Genomic DNA, 27,396 nt, shown 5'->3' on the forward strand with positions numbered 1-27,396 from the left:
CTGTATCCCTCTGACCTTCTTATTGACGATGAAACACAGAAAGTGCATCGGAATTAAATAGAAAAGGCACAATGCCGACTTAAGTACAAGAAAACTGACTCTTCCTACTGTCTATGTTTTGAACCATTCCTGTGTCACTAGTTATAGATTCCGATGCTTCACTTCAGGTTTACTGTATCCCTTGGACGTTCTTATTAACGATGAAACACAGAAGTTGTATCGGAATTAAATACAAAAGGCACAATGCCGACTTAAGTACAAGAAGACTGACTCTTCTTTTTTTCTATGTTGTGAACCATTCCTGTGACACTAGTGATAAATTCCGATGCTTCACTTCAGGTTAACTGTATCCCTGGGACCTTCTTATTGACGATGAAAAACAGAAATTGCATCGGAATAAAATACAAAAGGCACAATGCCGACTTAAGTACAAGAAGACTGACCCTTCTTACTGTCTATGTTTTGAACCATTCCTGTGACACTAGTTATAGATTCCGAAGCTTCACTTAAGGTTTACTGTATCCCTCTGACCTTCTTATTGACGATGAAACACAGAAATTGCATCGGAAATAAATAGAAACGGCACAATGCCAACTTAAGTACAAGAAGACTGACTCCTCTTACTGACTATGTTTGCAACCATTCCTTTGACACTAGTTAGAGATTCCAAAGCTTCACTTAAGGTTCACAGTATCCCTTGGACCTTCTTATTGACGATGAAACCTCGAAATTGCATCGGAATGAAATACAAAAGGCACAATTCCGACGTAAGTACAAGAGGACTGACTCTTCTTACTGACTATGTTTTGAACCATTCCTGTGACACTAGTTAGAGATTCCAAAGCTTCACTTCAGGTTTACTGTATCCCTCTGACCTTCTTATTGGCGATGAAACAGAAATTGCATCGGAATTAAATACAAAATGCACAATGCCGACTTAAGTACAAGAAGACTGACTCTTCTTACTTACTGTATTGAACCATTCCTGTGACACTAGTTATAGATTCCGATGCTTCACTTCAGGTTTACTGTAACCCTCTGACCTTCTTTTTGACGATGAAACACAGAAATTGCATCGGAATTAAATAGAAAAGGCACAATGCCGAATTAAGTACAAGAAGACTGACTCTTCTTACTGTCTATCTTTTGAAGCATTCCTGTGACACTAGTTATAGATTCCGATGCTTCACTTCAGGTTTACTGTATCCCTCTGACCTTCTTATTAACGATGAAACACAGAATTTGCTTTGGAAATAAATACAAAAAGCACGATGCAGACTTAAGTACATGTAAACTGAATATTCCTACTGACTATGTTTTGAACCATTCCTTTGACACTAGTTAGAGATTCCGATGCTTCCCTTCAGGTTTACTGTATCCCTTTGACCTTCTTATTGACGATGAAAAACAGAAATTGCATCGGAATTAAATACAAAAGGCACAATGCCGACTTAAGTACAAGAAGACTGACTCTTCTTACTGACTATGTTTTGAACCATTCCTGTGACACTAGTTATAGATTCCGATGCTTCAGTTCAGGTTTACTGTATCCCTCTGACCTTGTTATTGACGATGAAACACAGAAATTGCATCGGAATTAAATAGAAAAGGCACAATGCCGATTTAAGTACAAGAAGACTGACTCTTCTTACTGTCTATGTTTTGAACCATTCCTGTGACACTAGTTTTAGATTCCGATGCTTCACTTCAGATTTACTGTATTCCGTGGACCTTCTTATTGACGATGAAACACAGAAATTGCATCGGAAATAAATAGAAAAGGCACAATGCCAACTTAAGTACAAGGAGACTGACTCTCTTACTGACTATGTTCGGAACCATTCCTCTGACACTAGTTATAGATTCCGATGCTTCACTTCAGGTCTACTGTATCCCTCTGACCTTCTTATTGACGATGAAACACAGAAATTGCATCGGAATTAAATAGAGATTGCACAATGCCGACTTAAGTGCAAGAAGACTGACTCTTCTTACTGACTATGATTTGAACCATTCCTCTGACACTAGTTATAGATTCCGATGCTTCACTTCAGGTTTACCGTATCCCTCTGACCTTCTTATTGTCGATGAAACACAGAAATTGCATCGGAATTAAATAGAAAAGGCACAATGCCGACTTAAGTACAAGAAGACTGACTCTTCTTACTGTCTATGTTTTGAACCATTCCTGTGACACTAGTTATAGATTCCGATGCTTCACTTCAGATTTACTGTATTCCGTGGACCTTCTTATTGACGATGAAACACAGAAATTGCATCGGAATTAAATGGAAAAGGCACAATGCCGACTTAAGTACAAGAAGACTGACTCTTCTTACTGTCTATGTTTTGAACCATTCTTGTGACGCTAGTTACAGATTCCAATGCTTCACTTCGGATTTACTGTATCCCTCTGACCTTCTTATTGACGAAGAAACACAGAAATGCCGTCGCTATTAAATAGTAAAGGCACAATGCCGACTTAAGTACATGAAGACTGACTCTTCCTACAGTCTATGATTTGAACCAATCCTGTGACACTAGTTATAGATTCAGATGCTTCACTTCAGGTTCACAGTATCACTTGGACGTACTTATTGACGATGAAGCACAGAAATTGCATCGGAATTAAATAGAAAAGTCACAATGCCGACTGAAGTACAATAAGACTATCTCGTCTTACTGTCTATGTTTTGAACCATTCCTGTGACGCTAGTTACAGAATCCGATGCTTCACTTCAGGTTTACTGTATCCCTTGGACGTTCGTAGTAACGATGAAACACAGAAATTGCATCGGAATTAAATAGAAAAGGCACAATGCCGACTTAAGTACAAGAAGACTGACTCTTCTCACTTACTGTATTAAACCATTCCTGTGACACTAGTTATAGATTCCGATGCTTCACTTCAGGTTTACTGTATCCCTTGGACGTTCTTATTGACGATGAAACACAGAAATTGCATCGGAATTAAATAGAAAAGGCAGAATGCCGACTTAAGTACAAAAAGACTGACTCTTCTTACTGACTATGCTTTGAACCACTCCTGTGACGCTAGTTACAGATTCCGATTCTTCACTTCAGGTTTACTGTATCCCTTGGACCTTCTTATTGACGATGAAACACAGATATTGCATCGGAATTAAATACAAAACGCACAATGCCGACTTAAGTACAAGAAGACTGACTCTTCTTACTGACTATGTTTTGAACCATACCTGTGACACTAGTTATACAATCCGATGCTTCACATCAGGTTTACTGTATCCCTCTGACCTTCTTATTGACGATGAAACACAGAAATTGCATCGGAATTAAATACAAAAGGCTCAATGACGACTTAAGTACAAGAAGACTGACTCTTCTTACTGACTGTTTTGAACCATTCCTGTGACACTAGTTATAGATTCCAATGCTTCACTTCAGGTTTACTGTATCCCTCTGACATTCTTATTGACGATGAATCACCGAAATTGTATCGGAATTAAATACAAAAGGCACAATGCCGACTTAAGTATAAGAAGACTGACTCTTCTTATTGTCTAGGTTTTGAACCATTCCTGTGACACTAGTTAGAGATTCCGATGCTTCCCTTCAGGTTTACTGTATCCCTCTGACCTTCTTATTGACGGTGAAAAACAGAAATTGCATCGGAATTAAATACAAAAGACACAATGCCGACTTAAGTACAAGAAGACTGACTATTCTTACTGACTATGTTTTGAACCATTCCTGTGACACTAGTTAGAGATTCCGATGCTTCACTTCAGGTTTACTGTATCCCTCTGACATTCTTATTGACGATGAATCACAGAAATTGTATGGGAATTAAATACAAAAGGCACAATGCCGACTTAAGTACAAGAAGACTGACTCTTCTTTTTTTCTATGTTTTGAACCATACCTGTGACACTAGTCAGAGATTCCGATGCTTCCCTTCAGGTTTACTTTATCCCTCTGACCTTCTTATTGACGATGAAAAACAGAAATTGCATCGGAATTAAATACAAAAGGCACAATGCCGACTTAAGTACAAGAAGACTGACTCTTCTTACTGACTATGTTTTGAACCATTCCTGTGACACTAGTTATAGATTCCGATGCTTCAGTTCAGGTTTACTGTATCCCTCTGACCTTGTTATTGACGATGAAACACAGAAATTGCATCGGAATTAAATAGAAAAGGCACAATGCCGATTTAAGTACAAGAAGACTGACTCCTCTTACTGTCTATGTTTTGAACCATTCCTGTGACACTAGTTTTAGATTCCGATGCTTCATTTCAGATTTACTGTATTCCGTGGACCTTCTTATTGACGATGAAACACAGAAATTGCATCGGAAATAAATAGAAAAGGCACAATGCCAACTTAAGTACAAGGAGACTGACTCTCTTACTGTCTATGTTCGGAACCATTCCTCTGACACTAGTTATAGATTCCGATGCTTCACTTCAGGTCTACTGTATCCCTCTGACCTTCTTATTGACGATGAAACACAGAAATTGCATCGCAATTAAATAGAGATTGCACAATGCCGACTTAAGTACAAGAAGACTGACTCTTCTTACTGACTATGATTTGAACCATTCCTCTGACACTAGTTATAGATTCCGATGCTTCACTTCAGGTTTACTGTATCCCTCTGACCTTCTTATTGACGATGAAACACAGAAATTGCATCGGAATTAAATAGAAAAGGCACAATGCCGACTTAAGTACAAGAAGACTGACTCTTCTTACTGTCTATGTTTTGAACCATTCCTGTGACACTAGTTATAGATTCCGATGCTTCACTTCAGATTTACTGTATTCCGTGGACCTTCTTATTGACGATGAAACACAGAAATTGCATCGGAATTAAATGGAAAAGGCACAATGCCGACTTAAGTACAAGAAGACTGATTCTTCTTACTGTCTATGTTTTGAACCATTCTTGTGACGCTAGTTACAGATTCCAATGCTTCACTTCGGATTTACTGTATCCCTCTGATCTTCTTATTGACGAAGAAACACAGAAATTGCGTCGCTATTAAACAGTAAAGGCACAATGCCGACTTAAGTACATGAAGACTGACTCTTCCTACAGTCTATGATTTGAACCAATCCTGTGACACTAATTATAGATTCAGATGCTTCACTTCAGGTTCACAGTATCCCTTGGACGTACTTATTGACGATGAAACACAGAAATTGCATCGGAATTAAATAGAAAAGTCACAATGCCGACTGAAGTACAATAAGACTATCTCGTCTTACTGTCTATGTTTTGAACCATTCCTGTGACGCTAGTTACAGAATCCGATGCTTCACTTCAGGTTTACTGTATCCCTTGGACGTTCGTAGTAACGATGAAACACAGAAATTGCATCGGAATTAAATAGAAAAGGCACAATGCCGACTTAAGTACAAGAAGACTGACTCTTCTTACTTACTGTATTGAACCATTCCTGTGACACTAGTTATAGATTCCGATGCTTCACTTCAGGTTTACTGTATCCCTTGGACGTTCTTATTGACGATGAAACACAGAAATTGCATCGGAATTAAATAGAAAAGGCACAATGCCGACTTAAGTACAAAAAGACTGACTCTTCTTACTGACTACGCTTTGAACCACTCCTGTGACGCTAGTTACAGATTCCGATTCTTCACTTCAGGTTTACTGTATCCCTTGGACCTTCTTATTGACGATGAAACACAGATATTGCATCGGAATTAAATACAAAACGCACAATGCCGACTTAAGTACAAGAAGACTGACTGTTCCTACTGTCTATATTTTGAACCATTCCTGTGACACTAGTTATAGATTCCGATGTTTCACTTCAGGTTTACTGTAAACCTCTGACCTTATTTTTGACGATGAAACACAGAAATTGCATCGGAATTAAATAGAAAAGGCACAATGCCGACTTAAGTACAAGAAGACTGACTCTTCTTACTGTCTATCCTTTGAACCATTCCTGTGACACTAGTCATAGATTCCGATGCTTCACTTCAGATTTACTGTATCCCTTGGACCTTCTTATTGACGATGAAACACAGAAATTGCATCGGAATTAAATACAAAAGGCTCAATGACGACTTAAGTACATGAAGACTGACTCTTCTTACTAACTGTTTTGAACCATTCCTCTGACACTAGTTATAGATTCCAATGCTTCACTTCAGGTTTACTGTATCCCTCTGACATTCTTATTGACGATGAATCAAAGAAATTGTATCGGAATTAAATAAAAAGGCACAATGGCGACTTAAGTACAAGAAGACTGACTCTTCTTATTGTCTATGTTTTGAACCATTCCTGTGACACTAGTTAGAGATTCCGATGCTTCGCTTCAGGTTTACTGTATCCCTCTGACCTTCTTATTGACGGTGAAAAACAGAAATTGCATCGGAATTAAATACAAAAGACACAATGCCTACTTAAGTACAAAAAGACTGAGTCTTCTTACTGACTATGTTTTGAACCATTCCTGTGACACTAGTTATAGATTCCGATGCTTCACTTCAGGTTTACTGTATCCCTCTGACCTTCGTATTGACGATGAAACACAGAATTTGCTTTGGAAATAAATACAAAAAGCACGATGCAGACTTAAGTACAAGTAAACTGAATCTTCCTACTGTCTATGTTTTGAACCATTCCTGTGACACTAGTTATAGATTCCGATGCTTCATTTCAGGTTTACTGTATCCCTTCGATCATCTTATTGACGATGAAACGCTGATAGTGAATCGGAGTTAAATACAATAGGCACAATACCGACTTAAGTACAAGAAGACTGACTCTTCCTACTGTCTATGTTTGAACCATTCCTGTGACACTAGTTAGAGATTCCGATGCTTCCCTTCAGGTTTACTGTATCCCTTTGACCTTCTTATTGACGATGAAAAACAGAAATTGCATCGGAATTAAATTCAAAAGGCACAATGCCGACTTAAGTACAAGAAGACTGACTCTTATTACTGACTATGCTTTGAACCATTCCTGTGACACTAGTTATAGATTCCGATGCATCACATCAGGTTTACTGGATCCCTCTGACCTTCTTATTGACGATGAAACACAGAAATTGCATCGGAATTAATTACAAAAGGCTCAATGACGACTTATGTACAAGAAGACTGACTCTTCTTGCTGACTGTTTTGAACCATTCCTGTGACACTAGTTATAGATTCCGATGCTTCACTTCAGGTTTACTGTATCCCTCTGACATTCTTATTGACGATGAATCACAGAAATTGTATCGGAACTAAATACAAAAGGCACAATGCCGACTTAAGTACAAGAAGACTGACTCTTCTCACTGACTATGTTTTGAACCATTCCTGTGACACTAGTTATAGATTCCGATGCTTCACTTCAGGTTTACTGTATCCCTCTGACCTTCTTATTGACGATGAAACACAGAAATTGCATCGGAAATAAATACAAAAAGGACGATGAAGACTTAAGTACATGTATACTGAATCTTCCTACTGTCTATGTTTTGAACCATTCCTGTGACACTAGTTATAGATTCCGATGCTTCATTTCAGGTTTACTGTATCCCTTCGATCATCTTATTGACGATGATACGCTGACAGTGCATCGAAGTTAAATACAATAGGCACAATACCGACTTAAGTACAAAAAGACTGACTCTTCCTACTGTCTATGTTTGATCCATTCCTGTGACACTAGTTAGAGATTCCGAAGTTTCCCTTCAGGTTTACTGTATCCATTTGACCTTCTTATTGACGATGAAAAACAGAAATTGCATCGGACTTAAATTCAAAAGGCACAATGCCGCCTTAAGTACAAGAAGACTGACTCTTCTTACTGACTATGCTTTGAACCATTCCTGTGACACTAGTTAGAGATTCCGATGCTTCCCTTCAGGTTTACTGTATCCCTCAGACCTTCTTATTGACGATGAAAAGCAGAAATTGCATCGGAATTAAATACAAAAGGCACAATGCCGACTTAAGTACAAGAAGACTGACTCTTCTTATTGACTATGTTTTGAACCATTCCTGTGACACTAGTTATAGATTCCGATGCTTCAGTTCAGGTTTACTGTATCCCTCTGTCCTTCTTATTGACGATGAAACACAGAAATTGCATCGGAATTAAATACAAAAGGCACAATGCCGACTTAAGTACAAGAAGACTGACTCTTCGTACTGACTATGTTTTGAACCAATTCTGTGATACTAGTTATAGATTCCGATGATTCACTTCAGGTTTACTGTATACCTCTGACCTTCTTATTGACGACGAAACACAGAAATTGCATCGGAATTAAATAGAGATTGAACAGTGCCGACTTAAGTACAAGAAGACTGACTCTTCTTACTGACTATGATTTGAACCACTCCTCTGACACTAGTTATAGATTCCGATGCTTCACTTCAGGTTTACTGTATCCCTCTGACCTTCCTATTGACGATGAAAAACAGAAATTGCATCGAACTTAAATAGAAAAGGCACAATGCCGACTTAAGTACAAGAAGACTGACTCTTGTTACTGTCTATGTTATGAACCATTCCTGTGACACTAGTTATAGATTCCGATGCTTCACTTCAGATTTACTGTATTCCGTGGACCTTCTAATTGACGATGAAACACAGAAATTGTATCGGAATTAAATGGAAAAGGCACAATGCCGACTTAAGTACAAGAAGACTGACTCTTCTTACTGTCTATGTTTTGAACCATTCTTGTGACGCTAGTTACAGATTCCGATGCTTCACTTCGGATTTACTGTATCCCTCTGACCTTCTTATTGACGAAGAAACACAGAAATTGCATCGGTATTAAATAGTAAAGGCACAATGCCGACTTAAGTACATGAAGACTGACTCTGCCTACTGTCTATGATTTGAGCCAATCCTGTGACACTAGTTATAGATTCAGATGCTTCACTTCAGGTTCACAGTATCCCTTGGACGTACTTATTGACGATGAAACACAGAAATTGCATCGGAATTAAATAGAAAAGTCACAATGCCGACTAAAGTACAATAAGACTATCTCGTCTTACTGACTATGTTCTGAACCATTCCTGTGACGCTAGTTACAGAATCCGATGCTGAACTTCAGGTTTACTGTATCCCTTGGACCTTGTTATTGACGTTGAATCACAGATACTGCATCGGAATTAAATACAAAAGGCACAATGCCGACTTAAGTACAAGAAGACTGACTCTTCTTACTGACTATGTTTGAACCATTCCTGTGACACTAGATAGAGATTCCGATGCTTCTCTTCAGGTTTACTGTATCCCTCTGACCTTCTTATTGACGATGAAACACAGTAATTGCATCGGAATTAAATTGAAAAGGGCATAATGCCGACTTAAGTACAAGAAGACTGACTGTTCTTACTCTCTATGGTTTGAACCATTCCTGTGACACTAGTTATAGATTCCAAAGCTTCACTTCAGGTCTACTGTATACCTTGGACCTTCTTATTGACGATGAAACACAGACATTGCATCGGACTTAAGTACAAAAGGCACAATGCCGACTTAAGTACAAGAAGACTGACTCTTCTTACTGACTATGTTTGGAAAAATTCCTGCGACACTAGTTATAGATTCCGATGCTTCACTTCAGGTTTACTGTATCCCCCTGAGCTTCTTATTGGCGATGAAACAGAAATTGCATCGGAATTAAATACAAAATGCGCAATGCCGAGTTATGTACAAGAAGACTGACTCTTCTTACTGACTGTTTTGAACCATTCCTGTGACACTAGTTATAGATTCCGATGCTTCACTTCAGGTTCACTGTATCCCTCTGACCTTCTTATTGACGTTGAGACACAGAAATTGCATCGGAATTCAATAAAAAAGGCACAATGCCGACTTAAGTACAAGAAGACTGACTCTTCTTACGACTATGTTTTGAACCATTCCTGTGACACTAGTTATACATTCCGATGCTTCACATCAGGTTGACTCTATCCCTAGGACCTTCTTATTGACGATGAAACACAGAAATTGCATCGAAACTAAATACAATACGCACAATGCCGACTTAAGTACTAAAACACTGAGTCTTCTTACTGACTGTTTTGCACCATTCCTGTGACACTAGTTATAGATTCCGATGCTTCACTTCAGGTTAACTGTATAACTCAGACTTTCTTATTGACGATGAATCACAGAAATTGTATCGGAATTAAATACAAAATTCATAATGCCGACTTAAGTGCAAGAAGACTGACTCTTCTTACTGACTATGATTTGAACCATTCCTCTGACACTAGTTATAGATTCCGATGCTTCACTTCAGGTTTACCGTATCCCTCTGACCTTCTTATATTCGATGAAACACAGAAATTGCATCGGAATTAAATAGAAAAGGCACAATGCCGACTTAAGTACAAGAAGACTGACTCTTCTTACTGTCTATGTTTTGAACCATTCCTGTGACACTAGTTATAGATTCCGATGCTTCACTTCAGATTTACTGTATTCCGTGGACCTTCTTATTGACGATGAAACACAGAAATTGCATCGGAATTAAATGGAAAAGGCACAATGCCGACTTAAGTACAAGAAGACTGACTCTTCTTACTGTCTATGTTTTGAACCATTCTTGTGACGCTAGTTACAGATTCCAATGCTTCACTTCGGATTTACTGTATCCCTCTGACCTTCTTATTGACGAAGAAACACAGAAATGCCGTCGCTATTAAATAGTAAAGGCACAATGCCGACTTAAGTACATGAAGACTGACTCTTCCTACAGTCTATGATTTGAACCAATCCTGTGACACTAGTTATAGATTCAGATGCTTCACTTCAGGTTCACAGTATCACTTGGACGTACTTATTGACGATGAAGCACAGAAATTGCATCGGAATTAAATAGAAAAGTCACAATGCCGACTGAAGTACAATAAGACTATCTCGTCTTACTGTCTATGTTTTGAACCATTCCTGTGACGCTAGTTACAGAATCCGATGCTTCACTTCAGGTTTACTGTATCCCTTGGACGTTCGTAGTAACGATGAAACACAGAAATTGCATCGGAATTAAATAGAAAAGGCACAATGCCGACTTAAGTACAAGAAGACTGACTCTTCTCACTTACTGTATTAAACCATTCCTGTGACACTAGTTATAGATTCCGATGCTTCACTTCAGGTTTACTGTATCCCTTGGACGTTCTTATTGACGATGAAACACAGAAATTGCATCGGAATTAAATAGAAAAGGCAGAATGCCGACTTAAGTACAAAAAGACTGACTCTTCTTACTGACTATGCTTTGAACCACTCCTGTGACGCTAGTTACAGATTCCGATTCTTCACTTCAGGTTTACTGTATCCCTTGGACCTTCTTATTGACGATGAAACACAGATATTGCATCGGAATTAAATACAAAACGCACAATGCCGACTTAAGTACAAGAAGACTGACTCTTCTTACTGACTATGTTTTGAACCATACCTGTGACACTAGTTATACAATCCGATGCTTCACATCAGGTTTACTGTATCCCTCTGACCTTCTTATTGACGATGAAACACAGAAATTGCATCGGAATTAAATACAAAAGGCTCAATGACGACTTAAGTACAAGAAGACTGACTCTTCTTACTGACTGTTTTGAACCATTCCTGTGACACTAGTTATAGATTCCAATGCTTCACTTCAGGTTTACTGTATCCCTCTGACATTCTTATTGACGATGAATCACCGAAATTGTATCGGAATTAAATACAAAAGGCACAATGCCGACTTAAGTATAAGAAGACTGACTCTTCTTATTGTCTAGGTTTTGAACCATTCCTGTGACACTAGTTAGAGATTCCGATGCTTCCCTTCAGGTTTACTGTATCCCTCTGACCTTCTTATTGACGGTGAAAAACAGAAATTGCATCGGAATTAAATACAAAAGACACAATGCCGACTTAAGTACAAGAAGACTGACTATTCTTACTGACTATGTTTTGAACCATTCCTGTGACACTAGTTAGAGATTCCGATGCTTCACTTCAGGTTTACTGTATCCCTCTGACATTCTTATTGACGATGAATCACAGAAATTGTATGGGAATTAAATACAAAAGGCACAATGCCGACTTAAGTACAAGAAGACTGACTCTTCTTTTTTTCTATGTTTTGAACCACACCTGTGACACTAGTCAGAGATTCCGATGCTTCCCTTCAGGTTTACTTTATCCCTCTGACCTTCTTATTGACGATGAAAAACAGAAATTGCATCGGAATTAAATACAAAAGGCACAATGCCGACTTAAGTACAAGAAGACTGACTCTTCTTACTGACTATGTTTTGAACCATTCCTGTGACACTAGTTATAGATTCCGATGCTTCAGTTCAGGTTTACTGTATCCCTCTGACCTTGTTATTGACGATGAAACACAGAAATTGCATCGGAATTAAATAGAAAAGGCACAATGCCGATTTAAGTACAAGAAGACTGACTCCTCTTACTGTCTATGTTTTGAACCATTCCTGTGACACTAGTTTTAGATTCCGATGCTTCATTTCAGATTTACTGTATTCCGTGGACCTTCTTATTGACGATGAAACACAGAAATTGCATCGGAAATAAATAGAAAAGGCACAATGCCAACTTAAGTACAAGGAGACTGACTCTCTTACTGTCTATGTTCGGAACCATTCCTCTGACACTAGTTATAGATTCCGATGCTTCACTTCAGGTCTACTGTATCCCTCTGACCTTCTTATTGACGATGAAACACAGAAATTGCATCGCAATTAAATAGAGATTGCACAATGCCGACTTAAGTACAAGAAGACTGACTCTTCTTACTGACTATGATTTGAACCATTCCTCTGACACTAGTTATAGATTCCGATGCTTCACTTCAGGTTTACTGTATCCCTCTGACCTTCTTATTGACGATGAAACACAGAAATTGCATCGGAATTAAATAGAAAAGGCACAATGCCGACTTAAGTACAAGAAGACTGACTCTTCTTACTGTCTATGTTTTGAACCATTCCTGTGACACTAGTTATAGATTCCGATGCTTCACTTCAGATTTACTGTATTCCGTGGACCTTCTTATTGACGATGAAACACAGAAATTGCATCGGAATTAAATGGAAAAGGCACAATGCCGACTTAAGTACAAGAAGACTGATTCTTCTTACTGTCTATGTTTTGAACCATTCTTGTGACGCTAGTTACAGATTCCAATGCTTCACTTCGGATTTACTGTATCCCTCTGACCTTCTTATTGACGAAGAAACACAGAAATTGCGTCGCTATTAAACAGTAAAGGCACAATGCCGACTTAAGTACATGAAGACTGACTCTTCCTACAGTCTATGATTTGAACCAATCCTGTGACACTAATTATAGATTCAGATGCTTCACTTCAGGTTCACAGTATCCCTTGGACGTACTTATTGACGATGAAACACAGAAATTGCATCGGAATTAAATAGAAAAGTCACAATGCCGACTGAAGTACAATAAGACTATCTCGTCTTACTGTCTATGTTTTGAACCATTCCTGTGACGCTAGTTACAGAATCCGATGCTTCACTTCAGGTTTACTGTATCCCTTGGACGTTCGTAGTAACGATGAAACACAGAAATTGCATCGGAATTAAATAGAAAAGGCACAATGCCGACTTAAGTACAAGAAGACTGACTCTTCTTACTTACTGTATTGAACCATTCCTGTGACACTAGTTATAGATTCCGATGCTTCACTTCAGGTTTACTGTATCCCTTGGACGTTCTTATTGACGATGAAACACAGAAATTGCATCGGAATTAAATAGAAAAGGCACAATGCCGACTTAAGTACAAAAAGACTGACTCTTCTTACTGACTACGCTTTGAACCACTCCTGTGACGCTAGTTACAGATTCCGATTCTTCACTTCAGGTTTACTGTATCCCTTGGACCTTCTTATTGACGATGAAACACAGATATTGCATCGGAATTAAATACAAAACGCACAATGCCGACTTAAGTACAAGAAGACTGACTGTTCCTACTGTCTATATTTTGAACCATTCCTGTGACACTAGTTATAGATTCCGATGTTTCACTTCAGGTTTACTGTAAACCTCTGACCTTATTTTTGACGATGAAACACAGAAATTGCATCGGAATTAAATAGAAAAGGCACAATGCCGACTTAAGTACAAGAAGACTGACTCTTCTTACTGTCTATCCTTTGAACCATTCCTGTGACACTAGTTATAGATTCCGATGCTTCACTTCAGATTTACTGTATCCCTTGGACCTTCTTATTGACGATGAAACACAGAAATTGCATCGGAATTAAATACAAAAGGCTCAATGACGACTTAAGTACATGAAGACTGACTCTTCTTACTAACTGTTTTGAACCATTCCTGTGACACTAGTTATAGATTCCAATGCTTCACTTCAGGTTTACTGTATCCCTCTGACATTCTTATTGACGATGAATCAAAGAAATTGTATCGGAATTAAATAAAAAGGCACAATGGCGACTTAAGTACAAGAAGACTGACTCTTCTTATTGTCTATGTTTTGAACCATTCCTGTGACACTAGTTAGAGATTCCGATGCTTCGCTTCAGGTTTACTGTATCCCTCTGACCTTCTTATTGACGGTGAAAAACAGAAATTGCATCGGAATTAAATACAAAAGACACAATGCCTACTTAAGTACAAAAAGACTGAGTCTTCTTACTGACTATGTTTTGAACCATTCCTGTGACACTAGTTATAGATTCCGATGCTTCACTTCAGGTTTACTGTATCCCTCTGACCTTCGTATTGACGATGAAACACAGAATTTGCTTTGGAAATAAATACAAAAAGCACGATGCAGACTTAAGTACAAGTAAACTGAATCTTCCTACTGTCTATGTTTTGAACCATTCCTGTGACACTAGTTATAGATTCCGATGCTTCATTTCAGGTTTACTGTATCCCTTCGATCATCTTATTGACGATGAAACGCTGATAGTGAATCGGAGTTAAATACAATAGGCACAATACCGACTTAAGTACAAGAAGACTGACTCTTCCTACTGTCTATGTTTGAACCATTCCTGTGACACTAGTTAGAGATTCCGATGCTTCCCTTCAGGTTTACTGTATCCCTTTGACCTTCTTATTGACGATGAAAAACAGAAATTGCATCGGAATTAAATTCAAAAGGCACAATGCCGACTTAAGTACAAGAAGACTGACTCTTATTACTGACTATGCTTTGAACCATTCCTGTGACACTAGTTATAGATTCCGATGCTTCACATCAGGTTTACTGGATCCCTCTGACCTTCTTATTGACGATGAAACACAGAAATTGCATCGGAATTAATTACAAAAGGCTCAATGACGACTTATGTACAAGAAGACTGACTCTTCTTGCTGACTGTTTTGAACCATTCCTGTGACACTAGTTATAGATTCCGATGCTTCACTTCAGGTTTACTGTATCCCTCTGACATTCTTATTGACGATGAATCACAGAAATTGTATCGGAACTAAATACAAAAGGCACAATGCCGACTTAAGTACAAGAAGACTGACTCTTCTCACTGACTATGTTTTGAACCATTCCTGTGACACTAGTTATAGATTCCGATGCTTCACTTCAGGTTTACTGTATCCCTCTGACCTTCTTATTGACGATGAAACACAGAAATTGCATCGGAAATAAATACAAAAAGGACGATGAAGACTTAAGTACATGTATACTGAATCTTCCTACTGTCTATGTTTTGAACCATTCCTGTGACACTAGTTATAGATTCCGATGCTTCATTTCAGGTTTACTGTATCCCTTCGATCATCTTATTGACGATGATACGCTGACAGTGCATCGAAGTTAAATACAATAGGCACAATACCGACTTAAGTACAAAAAGACTGACTCTTCCTACTGTCTATGTTTGATCCATTCCTGTGACACTAGTTAGAGATTCCGAAGTTTCCCTTCAGGTTTACTGTATCCATTTGACCTTCTTATTGACGATGAAAAACAGAAATTGCATCGGACTTAAATTCAAAAGGCACAATGCCGCCTTAAGTACAAGAAGACTGACTCTTCTTACTGACTATGCTTTGAACCATTCCTGTGACACTAGTTAGAGATTCCGATGCTTCCCTTCAGGTTTACTGTATCCCTCAGACCTTCTTCTTGACGATGAAAAGCAGAAATTGCATCGGAATTAAATACAAAAGGCACAATGCCGACTTAAGTACAAGAAGACTGACTCTTCTTATTGACTATGTTTTGAACCATTCCTGTGACACTAGTTATAGATTCCGATGCTTCAGTTCAGGTTTACTGTATCCCTCTGTCCTTCTTATTGACGATGAAACACAGAAATTGCATCGGAATTAAATACAAAAGGCACAATGCCGACTTAAGTACAAGAAGACTGACTCTTCGTACTGACTATGTTTTGAACCAATTCTGTGATACTAGTTATAGATTCCGATGATTCACTTCAGGTTTACTGTATACCTCTGACCTTCTTATTGACGACGAAACACAGAAATTGCATCGGAATTAAATAGAGATTGAACAATGCCGACTTAAGTACAAGAAGACTGACTCTTCTTACTGACTATGATTTGAACCACTCCTCTGACACTAGTTATAGATTCCGATGCTTCACTTCAGGTTTACTGTATCCCTCTGACCTTCCTATTGACGATGAAACACAGAAATTGCATCGAACTTAAATAGAAAAGGCACAATGCCGACTTAAGTACAAGAAGACTGACTCTTGTTACTGTCTATGTTATGAACCATTCCTGTGACACTAGTTATAGATTCCGATGCTTCACTTCAGATTTACTGTATTCCGTGGACCTTCTAATTGACGATGAAACACAGAAATTGTATCGGAATTAAATGGAAAAGGCACAATGCCGACTTAAGTACAAGAAGACTGACTCTTCTTACTGTCTATGTTTTGAACCATTCTTGTGACGCTAGTTACAGATTCCGATGCTTCACTTCGGATTTACTGTATCCCTCTGACCTTCTTATTGACGAAGAAACACAGAAATTGCATCGGTATTAAATAGTAAAGGCACAATGCCGACTTAAGTACATGAAGACTGACTCTGCCTACTGTCTATGATTTGAGCCAATCCTGTGACACTAGTTGTAGATTCAGATGCTTCACTTCAGGTTCACAGTATCCCTTGGACGTACTTATTGACGATGAAACACAGAAATTGCATCGGAATTAAATAGAAAAGTCACAATGCCGACTAAAGTACAATAAGACTATCTCGTCTTACTGACTATGTTCTGAACCATTCCTGTGACGCTAGTTACAGAATCCGATGCTGAACTTCAGGTTTACTGTATCCCTTGGACCTTGTTATTGACGTTGAATCACAGATACTGCATCGGAATTAAATACAAAAGGCACAATGCCGACTTAAGTACAAGAAGACTGACTCTTCTTACTGACTATGTTTGAACCATTCCTGTGACACTAGATAGAGATTCCGATGCTTCTCTTCAGGTTTACTGTATCCCTCTGACCTTCTTATTGACGATGAAACACAGTAATTGCATCGGAATTAAATTGAAAAGGGCATAATGCCGACTTAAGTACAAGAAGACTGACTGTTCTTACTCTCTATGGTTTGAACCATTCCTGTGACACTAGTTATAGATTCCAAAGCTTCACTTCAGGTCTACTGTATACCTTGGACCTTCTTATTGACGATGAAACACAGACATTGCATCGGACTTAAGTACAAAAGGCACAATGCCGACTTAAGTACAAGAAGACTGACTCTTCTTACTGACTATGTTTGGAAAAATTCCTGCGACACTAGTTATAGATTCCGATGCTTCACTTCAGGTTTACTGTATCCCCCTGAGCTTCTTATTGGCGATGAAACAGAAATTGCATCGGAATTAAATACAAAATGCGCAATGCCGAGTTATGTACAAGAAGACTGACTCTTCTTACTGACTGTTTTGAACCATTCCTGTGACACTAGTTATAGATTCCGATGCTTCACTTCAGGTTCACTGTATCCCTCTGACCTTCTTATTGACGTTGAGACACAGAAATTGCATCGGAATTCAATAAAAAAGGCACAATGCCGACTTAAGTACAAGAAGACTGACTCTTCTTACGACTATGTTTTGAACCATTCCTGTGACACTAGTTATACATTCCGATGCTTCACATCAGGTTGACTCTATCCCTAGGACCTTCTTATTGACGATGAAACACAGAAATTGCATCGAAACTAAATACAATACGCACAATGCCGACTTAAGTACTAAAACACTGAGTCTTCTTACTGACTGTTTTGCACCATTCCTGTGACACTAGTTATAGATTCCGATGCTTCACTTCAGGTTAACTGTATAACTCAGACTTTCTTATTGACGATGAATCACAGAAATTGTATCGGAATTAAATACAAAATTCATAATGCCGACTTAAGTACAAGAAGACTGACTCTTCTTTTTGTCTATGTTTTGAACTATTCCTGTGACACTAGTCATAAATTCCGATGCTTCACTTCAGGTTTACTGTATCCCTTGGACCTTCTTATTGACGATGAAACACAGAAATTGCATCGGAATTAAATAGATGAGGCACAATGCCGACTTAAGTACAAGAAGACTGACTCTTCTTACTGTCTATGTTTTGAACCATTCCTGTGACGCTAGTTACAGATTCCGATGCTTCAGTTCGGATTTACTGTATCCAGTGACCTTCTTATTGACGATGAAACACAGATATTGCATCGGAATTAAGTAGAAATTGCACAATGCCGACTTAAGTACAAGAAGACTGACTCTTCTTACTGACTATGTTTTGAACCATTCCTCTGACACTAGTTATGTATTCCGATGCTTCACTTCAGGGTTACTGTATTCCTTGGACCTTCTTATTGACGATGAAACACAGAAATTGCATCGGAATTAAATAGATAAGGCACAATGCCGACTTAAGTACAAGAAGACTAACTCTTCTTACTGTCTATGTTTTGAACCATTCCTGTGACGCTAGTTACAGATTCCGATGCTTCAGTTCGGATATACTGTATCCCTCTGACCTTCCTATTGACGATGAGACACAGAAATTGCATCGGAATTAAATAGAAAAGGCACAATGCCGACTTAAGTACATGAAGACTGACTCTTCCTACTGTCTATGATTTGAACCAATCCTGTGACACTAGTTATAGATTCCGATGCTTCACTTCAGGTTCACTGAATCCCTTGGACGTTCTTATTGGCGATGGAACACAGAAATTGCATGGGAATTAAATAGAAAAGGCACAATGCCGACTTAAGTTCAATTAGACTGACTCTTCTTACTGAGTATGTTTTGAACCATTCTGTGACGCTAGTTACGGATTCGGATGCCTCACTTCAGGTTTACAGTATCCCTTGGACGTTCTTATTGACGATGAAACACAGATATTGCATTGGAATTAAATACAAAAGGCACAATGCCGACTTCAGTACAAGAAGACAGACTCTTCTTACTGACTATGTTTTGAACCATTCCTGTGACACTAGTTACAGATTCCGCTGCTTCACTTCAGGTTTACTGTATCCCACAGACCTTCTTATTGACGATGAAACACAGTAATTGCATCGGAATTAACTTGAAATGGGCATAATGCCGACTTAAGTACAAGAAGACTGACTCTTCTTACTGACTATGTTTTGAACCATTCCTGTGACACTAGTTATACATTCCGATGCTTCACTTCAGGTTCACTCTATCCCTAGGACTTTCTTATTGACGATGAAACACAGTTATTGCATCGGGACAAAATACAAAACGCACAATGCCGACTTAAGTACAAGAAGACTGACTCTTCCTACTGAATATGTTTAGAACGATACCTGTGACATTAGTTATAGATTCCGACGCTTCACTTCAGGTTCACTGAATCCTTTGGACCTTCTTATTGGCGACGAACTACAGAAATTGCATCGGATTTAAATAGAAAAGGCACAATGACGAATTAAGTACAAGAAGACTGACTCTTCTTACTGTCTATGTTTTGAGCCATTCCTGTGACACTAGTTATAAATTCCGATGTTTCACTTCAGGTTCACTGTATCCCTTGGACCTTCTTATTGACGATGAAACACAGAAATTGCATCGGAATTAAATACAAAAGGCACAATACCGACTTAAGTACAATAAGACTGACCCTTCTTACTGTCTATGATTTGAACCATTCCTGTGACACTAGTTATCGATTCCGATGCTTCACTTCAGGTTTACTGTATCCCTCTGACCTTCTTATTGACGATGAAACTCAGTAATTGCATCGGAATTAACTTGATAAGGGCATAATGCCGACTTAAGTACAAGAAGACTGACTCTTCTTACTCACTATGTTTTGAACCATTCCTGTGACACTAGTTATCCATTCCGATGCTTAACATCTGTTTTACTGTATCCCTTGGACCTTCTAATTGACGAAGAAACACAGATATTGCATCGGAATTAAATGCAAAAGGCGCAATGACGACTTAAGTACAAGAAGACTGACTCTTCTTACTGACTGTTTTGAACCATTCCAGTGACACTAGTAGTAGATTCCGATGCTTCACTTCAGGTTTACTGTATCCCTCTGACCTTCTTATTGACGATGAAACACAGAAATTGCATCGGAATTAAATAGAAAAGGCAGAATGCCGACTTAAGTACAAAAAGACTGACTCTTCTTACTGACTATGCTTTGAACCACTCCTGTGACGCTAGTTACAGATTCCGATTCTTCACTTCAGGTTTACTGTATCCCTTGGACCTTCTTATTGACGATGAAACACAGATATTGCATCGGAATTAAATACAAAACGCACAATGCCGACTTAAGTACAAGAAGACTGACTGTTCCTACTGTCTATATTTTGAACCATTCCTGTGACACTAGTTATAGATTCCGATGCTTCACTTCAGGTTTACTGTAAACCTCTGACCTTATTTTTGACGATGAAACACAGAAATTGCATCGGAATTAAATAGAAAAGGCACAATGCCGACTTAAGTACAAGAAGACTGACTCTTCTTACTGACTATGTTTTGAACCATACCTGTGACACTAGTTGTACAATCCGATGCTTCACATCAGGTTTACTGTATCCCTCTGACCTTCTTATTGACGATGAAACACAGAAATTGCATCGGAATTAAATACAAAAGGCTCAATGACGACTTAAGTACAAGAAGACTGACTCTTCTTACTGACTGTTTTGAACCATTCCTGTGACACTAGTTATAGATTCCAATGCTTCACTTCAGGTTTACTGTATCCCTCTGACATTCTTATTGACGATGAATCACCGAAATTGTATCGGAATTAAATACAAAAGGCACAATGCCGACTTAAGTATAAGAAGACTGACTCTTCTTATTGTCTAGGTTTTGAACCATTCCTGTGACACTAGTTAGAGATTCCGATGCTCCCCTTCAGGTTTACTGTATCCCTCCGACCTTCTTATTGACGGTGAAAAACAGAAATTGCATCGGAATTAAATACAAAAGACACAATGCCGACTTAAGTACAAGAAGACTGACTCTTCTTACTGACTATGTTTTGAACCATTCCTGTGACACTAGTTAGAGATTCCGATGCTTCACTTCAGGTTTACTGTATCCCTCTGGCATTCTTATTGACGATGAATCACAGAAATTGTATGGGAATTAAATACAAAAGGCACAATGTCGACTTAAGTACAAGAAGACTGACTCTTCTTTTTTTCTATGTTTTGAACCATACCTGTGACACTAGTCAGAGATTCCGATGCTTCCCTTCAGGTTTACTTTGTCCCTCTGACCTTCTTATTGACGATGAAAAACAGAAATTGCATCGGAATTATATACAAAAGGCACAATGCCGACTTAAGTACAAGAAGACTGACTCTTCTTACTGACTATGTTTTGAACCATTCCTGTGACACTAGTTATAGATTCCGATGCTTCAGTTCAGGTTTACTGTATCCCTCTGACCTTGTTATTGACGTTGAAACACAGAAATTGCATCGGAATTAAATAGAAAAGGCACAATGCCGATTTAAGTACAAGAAGACTGACTCTTCTTACTGTCTATGTTTTGAACCATTCCTGTGACACTAGTTTTAGATTCCGATGCTTCACTTCAGATTTACTGTATTCCGTGGACCTTCTTATTGACGATGAAACACAGAAATTGCATCGGAAATAAATAGAAAAGGCACAATGCCAACTTAAGTACAAGGAGACTGACTCACTTACTGACTATGTTCGGAACCATTCCTCTGACACTAGTTATAGATTCCGATGCTTCACTTCAGGTCTACTGTATCCCTCTGACCTTCTTATTGACGATGAAACGCAGAAATTGCATCGGAATTAAATAGAGATTGCACAATGCCGACTTAAGTACAAGAAGACTGACTCTTCTTACTGACTATGATTTGAACCATTCCTCTGACACTAGTTATAGATTCCGATGCTTCACTTCAGGTTTACTGTATCCCTCTGACCTTCTTATTGACGATGAAACACAGAAATTGCATCGGAATTAAATAGAAAAGGCACAATGCCGACTTAAGTACAAGAAGACTGACTCTTCTTACTGTCTATGTTTTGAACCATTCCTGTGACACTAGTTATAGATTCCGATGCTTCACTTCAGATTTACTGTATTCCGTGGACCTTCTTATTGACGATGAAACACAGAAATTGCATCGGAATTAAATGGAAAAGGCACAATGCCGACTTAAGTACAAGAAGACTGACTCTTCTTACTGTCTATGTTTTGAACCATTCTTGTGACGCTAGTTACAGATTCCAATGCGTCACTTCGGATTTACTGTATCCCTCTGACCTTCTTATTGACGAAGAAACACAGAAATTGCGTCGCTATTAAATAGTAAAGGCACAATGCCGACTTAAGTACATGAAGACTGACTCTTCCTACAGTCTATGATTTGAACCAATCCTGTGACACTAGTTATAGATTCGGATGCTTCACTTCAGGTTCACAGTATCCCTTGGACGTACTTATTGACGATGAAACACAGAAATTGCATCGGAATTAAATAGAAAAGTCACAATGCCGACTGAAGTAAAATAAGACTATCTCGTCTTACTGTCTATGTTTTGAACCATTCCTGTGACGCTAGTTACAGAATCCGATGCTTCACTTCAGGTTTACTGTATCCCTTGGACGTTCGTAGTAACGATGAAACACAGAAATTGCATCGGAATTAAATAGAAAAGGCACAATGCCGACTTAAGTACAAGAAGACTGACTCTTCTTACTTACTGTATTGAACCATTCCTGTGACACTAGTCATAGATTCCGATGCTTCACTTCAGGTTTACCGTATCCCTTGGACGTTCTTATTGACGATGAAACACAGAAATTGCATCGGAATTAAATAGAAAAGGCACAATGCCGACTTAAGTACAAAAAGACTGACTCTTCTTAAGGACTATGCTTTGAACCACTCCTGTGACGCTAGTTACAGATTCCGATTCTTCACTTCAGGTTTACTGTATCCCTTGGACCTTCTTATTGACGATGAAACACAGATATTGCATCGGAATTAAATACAAAACGCACAATGCCGACTTAAGTACGAGAAGACTGACTGTTCCTACTGTCTATATTTTGAACCATTCCTGTGACACTAGTTATAGATTCCGATGCTTCACTTCAGGTTTACTGTAAACCTCTGACCTTATTTTTGACGATGAAACACAGAAATTGCATCGGAATTAAATAGGAAAGGCACAATGCCGACTTAAGTACAAGAAGACTGACTCTTCTTACTGTCTATCCTTTGAACCATTCCTGTGACACTAGTTATAGATTCCGATGCTTCACTTCAGATTTACTGTATCCCTTGGACCTTCTTATTGACGATGAAACACAGAAATTGCATCGGAATTAAATACAAAATTCTCAATGACGACTTAAGTACATGAAGACTGACTCTTCTTACTAACTGTTTTGAACCATTCCTGTGACACTAGTTATAGATTCCAATGCTTCACTTCAGGTTTACTGTATCCCTCTGACATTCTTATTGACGATGAATCACAGAAATTGCATCGGAATTAAATAGAAAAGGCACAATGCCGACTTAAGTACAAGAAGACTGACTCTTCTTACTGTCTATCCTTTGAACCATTCCTGTGACACTAGTTATAGATTCCGATGCTTCACTTCAGATTTACTGTATCCCTTGGACCTTCTTATTGACGATGAAACACAGAAATTGCATCGGAATTAAATACAAAATTCTCAATGACGACTTAAGTACATGAAGACTGACTCTTCTTACTAACTGTTTTGAACCATTCCTGTGACACTAGTTACAGATTCCGCTGCTTCACTTCAGGTTTACTGTATCCCACAGACCTTCTTATTGACGATGAAACACAGTAATTGCATCGGAATTAACTTGAAATGGGCATAATGCCGACTTAAGTACAAGAAGACTGACTCTTCTTACTGACTATGTTTTGAACCATTCCTGTGACACTAGTTATACATTCCGATGCTTCACTTCAGGTTCACTCTATCCCTAGGACTTTCTTATTGACGATGAAACACAGTTATTGCATCGGGACAAAATACAAAACGCACAATGCCGACTTAAGTACAAGAAGACTGACTCTTCCTACTGAATATGTTTAGAACGATACCTGTGACATTAGTTATAGATTCCGACGCTTCACTTCAGGTTCACTGAATCCTTTGGACCTTCTTATTGGCGACGAACTACAGAAATTGCATCGGATTTAAATAGAAAAGGCACAATGACGAATTAAGTACAAGAAGACTGACTCTTCTTACTGTCTATGTTTTGAGCCATTCCTGTGACACTAGTTATAAATTCCGATGTTTCACTTCAGGTTCACTGTATCCCTTGGACCTTCTTATTGACGATGAAACACAGAAATTGCATCGGAATTAAATACAAAAGGCACAATACCGACTTAAGTACAATAAGACTGACCCTTCTTACTGTCTATGATTTGAACCATTCCTGTGACACTAGTTATCGATTCCGATGCTTCACTTCAGGTTTACTGTATCCCTCTGACCTTCTTATTGACGATGAAACTCAGTAATTGCATCGGAATTAACTTGATAAGGGCATAATGCCGACTTAAGTACAAGAAGACTGACTCTTCTTACTCACTATGTTTTGAACCATTCCTGTGACACTAGTTATCCATTCCGATGCTTAACATCTGTTTTACTGTATCCCTTGGACCTTCTAATTGACGAAGTAACACAGATATTGCATCGGAATTAAATGCAAAAGGCGCAATGACGACTTAAGTACAAGAAGACTGACTCTTCTTACTGACTGTTTTGAACCATTCCAGTGACACTAGTAGTAGATTCCGATGCTTCACTTCAGGTTTACTGTATCCCTCTGACCTTCTTATTGACGATGAAACACAGAAATTGCATCGGAATTAAATAGAAAAGGCAGAATGCCGACTTAAGTACAAAAAGACTGACTCTTCTTACTGACTATGCTTTGAACCACTCCTGTGACGCTAGTTACAGATTCCGATTCTTCACTTCAGGTTTACTGTATCCCTTGGACCTTCTTATTGACGATGAAACACAGATATTGCATCGGAATTAAATACAAAACGCACAATGCCGACTTAAGTACAAGAAGACTGACTGTTCCTACTGTCTATATTTTGAACCATTCCTGTGACACTAGTTATAGATTCCGATGCTTCACTTCAGGTTTACTGTAAACCTCTGACCTTATTTTTGACGATGAAACACAGAAATTGCATCGGAATTAAATAGAAAAGGCACAATGCCGACTTAAGTACAAGAAGACTGACTCTTCTTACTGACTATGTTTTGAACCATACCTGTGACACTAGTTGTACAATCCGATGCTTCACATCAGGTTTACTGTATCCCTCTGACCTTCTTATTGACGATGAAACACAGAAATTGCATCGGAATTAAATACAAAAGGCTCAATGACGACTTAAGTACAAGAAGACTGACTTTTCTTACTGACTGTTTTGAACCATTCCTGTGACACTAGTTATAGATTCCAATGCTTCACTTCAGGTTTACTGTATCCCTCTGACATTCTTATTGACGATGAATCACCGAAATTGTATCGGAATTAAATACAAAAGGCACAATGCCGACTTAAGTATAAGAAGACTGACTCTTCTTATTGTCTAGGTTTTGAACCATTCCTGTGACACTAGTTAGAGATTCCGATGCTCCCCTTCAGGTTTACTGTATCCCTCCGACCTTCTTATTGACGGTGAAAAACAGAAATTGCATCGGAATTAAATACAAAAGACACAATGCCGACTTAAGTACAAGAAGACTGACTCTTCTTACTGACTATGTTTTGAACCATTCCTGTGACACTAGTTAGAGTTTCCGATGCTTCACTTCAGGTTTACTGTATCCCTCTGACATTCTTATTGACGATGAATCACAGAAATTGTATGGGAATTAAATACAAAAGGCACAATGTCGACTTAAGTACAAGAAGACTGACTCTTCTTTTTTTCTATGTTTTGAACCATACCTGTGACACTAGTCAGAGATTCCGATGCTTCCCTTCAGGTTTACTTTGTCCCTCTGACCTTCTTATTGACGATGAAAAACAGAAATTGCATCGGAATTAAATACAAAAGGCACAATGCCGACTTAAGTACAAGAAGACTGACTCTTCTTACTGACTATGTTTTGAACCTTTCCTGTGACACTAGTTATAGATTCCGATGCTTCAGTTCAGGTTTACTGTATCCCTCTGACCTTGTTATTGACGTTGAAACACAGAAATTGCATCGGAATTAAATAGAAAAGGCACAATGCCGATTTAAGTACAAGAAGACTGACTCTTCTTACTGTCTATGTTTTGAACCATTCCTGTGACACTAGTTTTAGATTCCGATGCTTCACTTCAGATTTACTGTATTCCGTGGACCTTCTTATTGACGATGAAACACAGAAATTGCATCGGAAATAAATAGAAAAGGCACAATGCCAACTTAAGTACAAGGAGACTGACTCACTTACTGACTATGTTCGGAACCATTCCTCTGACACTAGTTACAGATTCCGATGCTTCACTTCAGGTCTACTGTATCCCTCTGACCTTCTTATTGACGATGAAACGCAGAAATTGCATCGGAATTAAATAGAGATTGCACAATGCCGACTTAAGTACAAGAAGACTGACTCTTCTTACTGACTATGATTTGAACCATTCCTCTGACACTAGTTATAGATTCCGATGCTTCACTTCAGGTTTACTGTATCCCTCTGACCTTCTTATTGACGATGAAACACAGAAATTGCATCGGAATTAAATAGAAAAGGCACAATGCCGACTTAAGTACAAGAAGACTGACTCTTCTTACT

The sequence above is a fragment of the Schistocerca americana genome, chromosome X, assembly GCF_021461395.2.
Source record: "Schistocerca americana isolate TAMUIC-IGC-003095 chromosome X, iqSchAmer2.1, whole genome shotgun sequence".
NCBI lineage: Eukaryota > Metazoa > Arthropoda > Insecta > Orthoptera > Acrididae > Schistocerca > Schistocerca americana.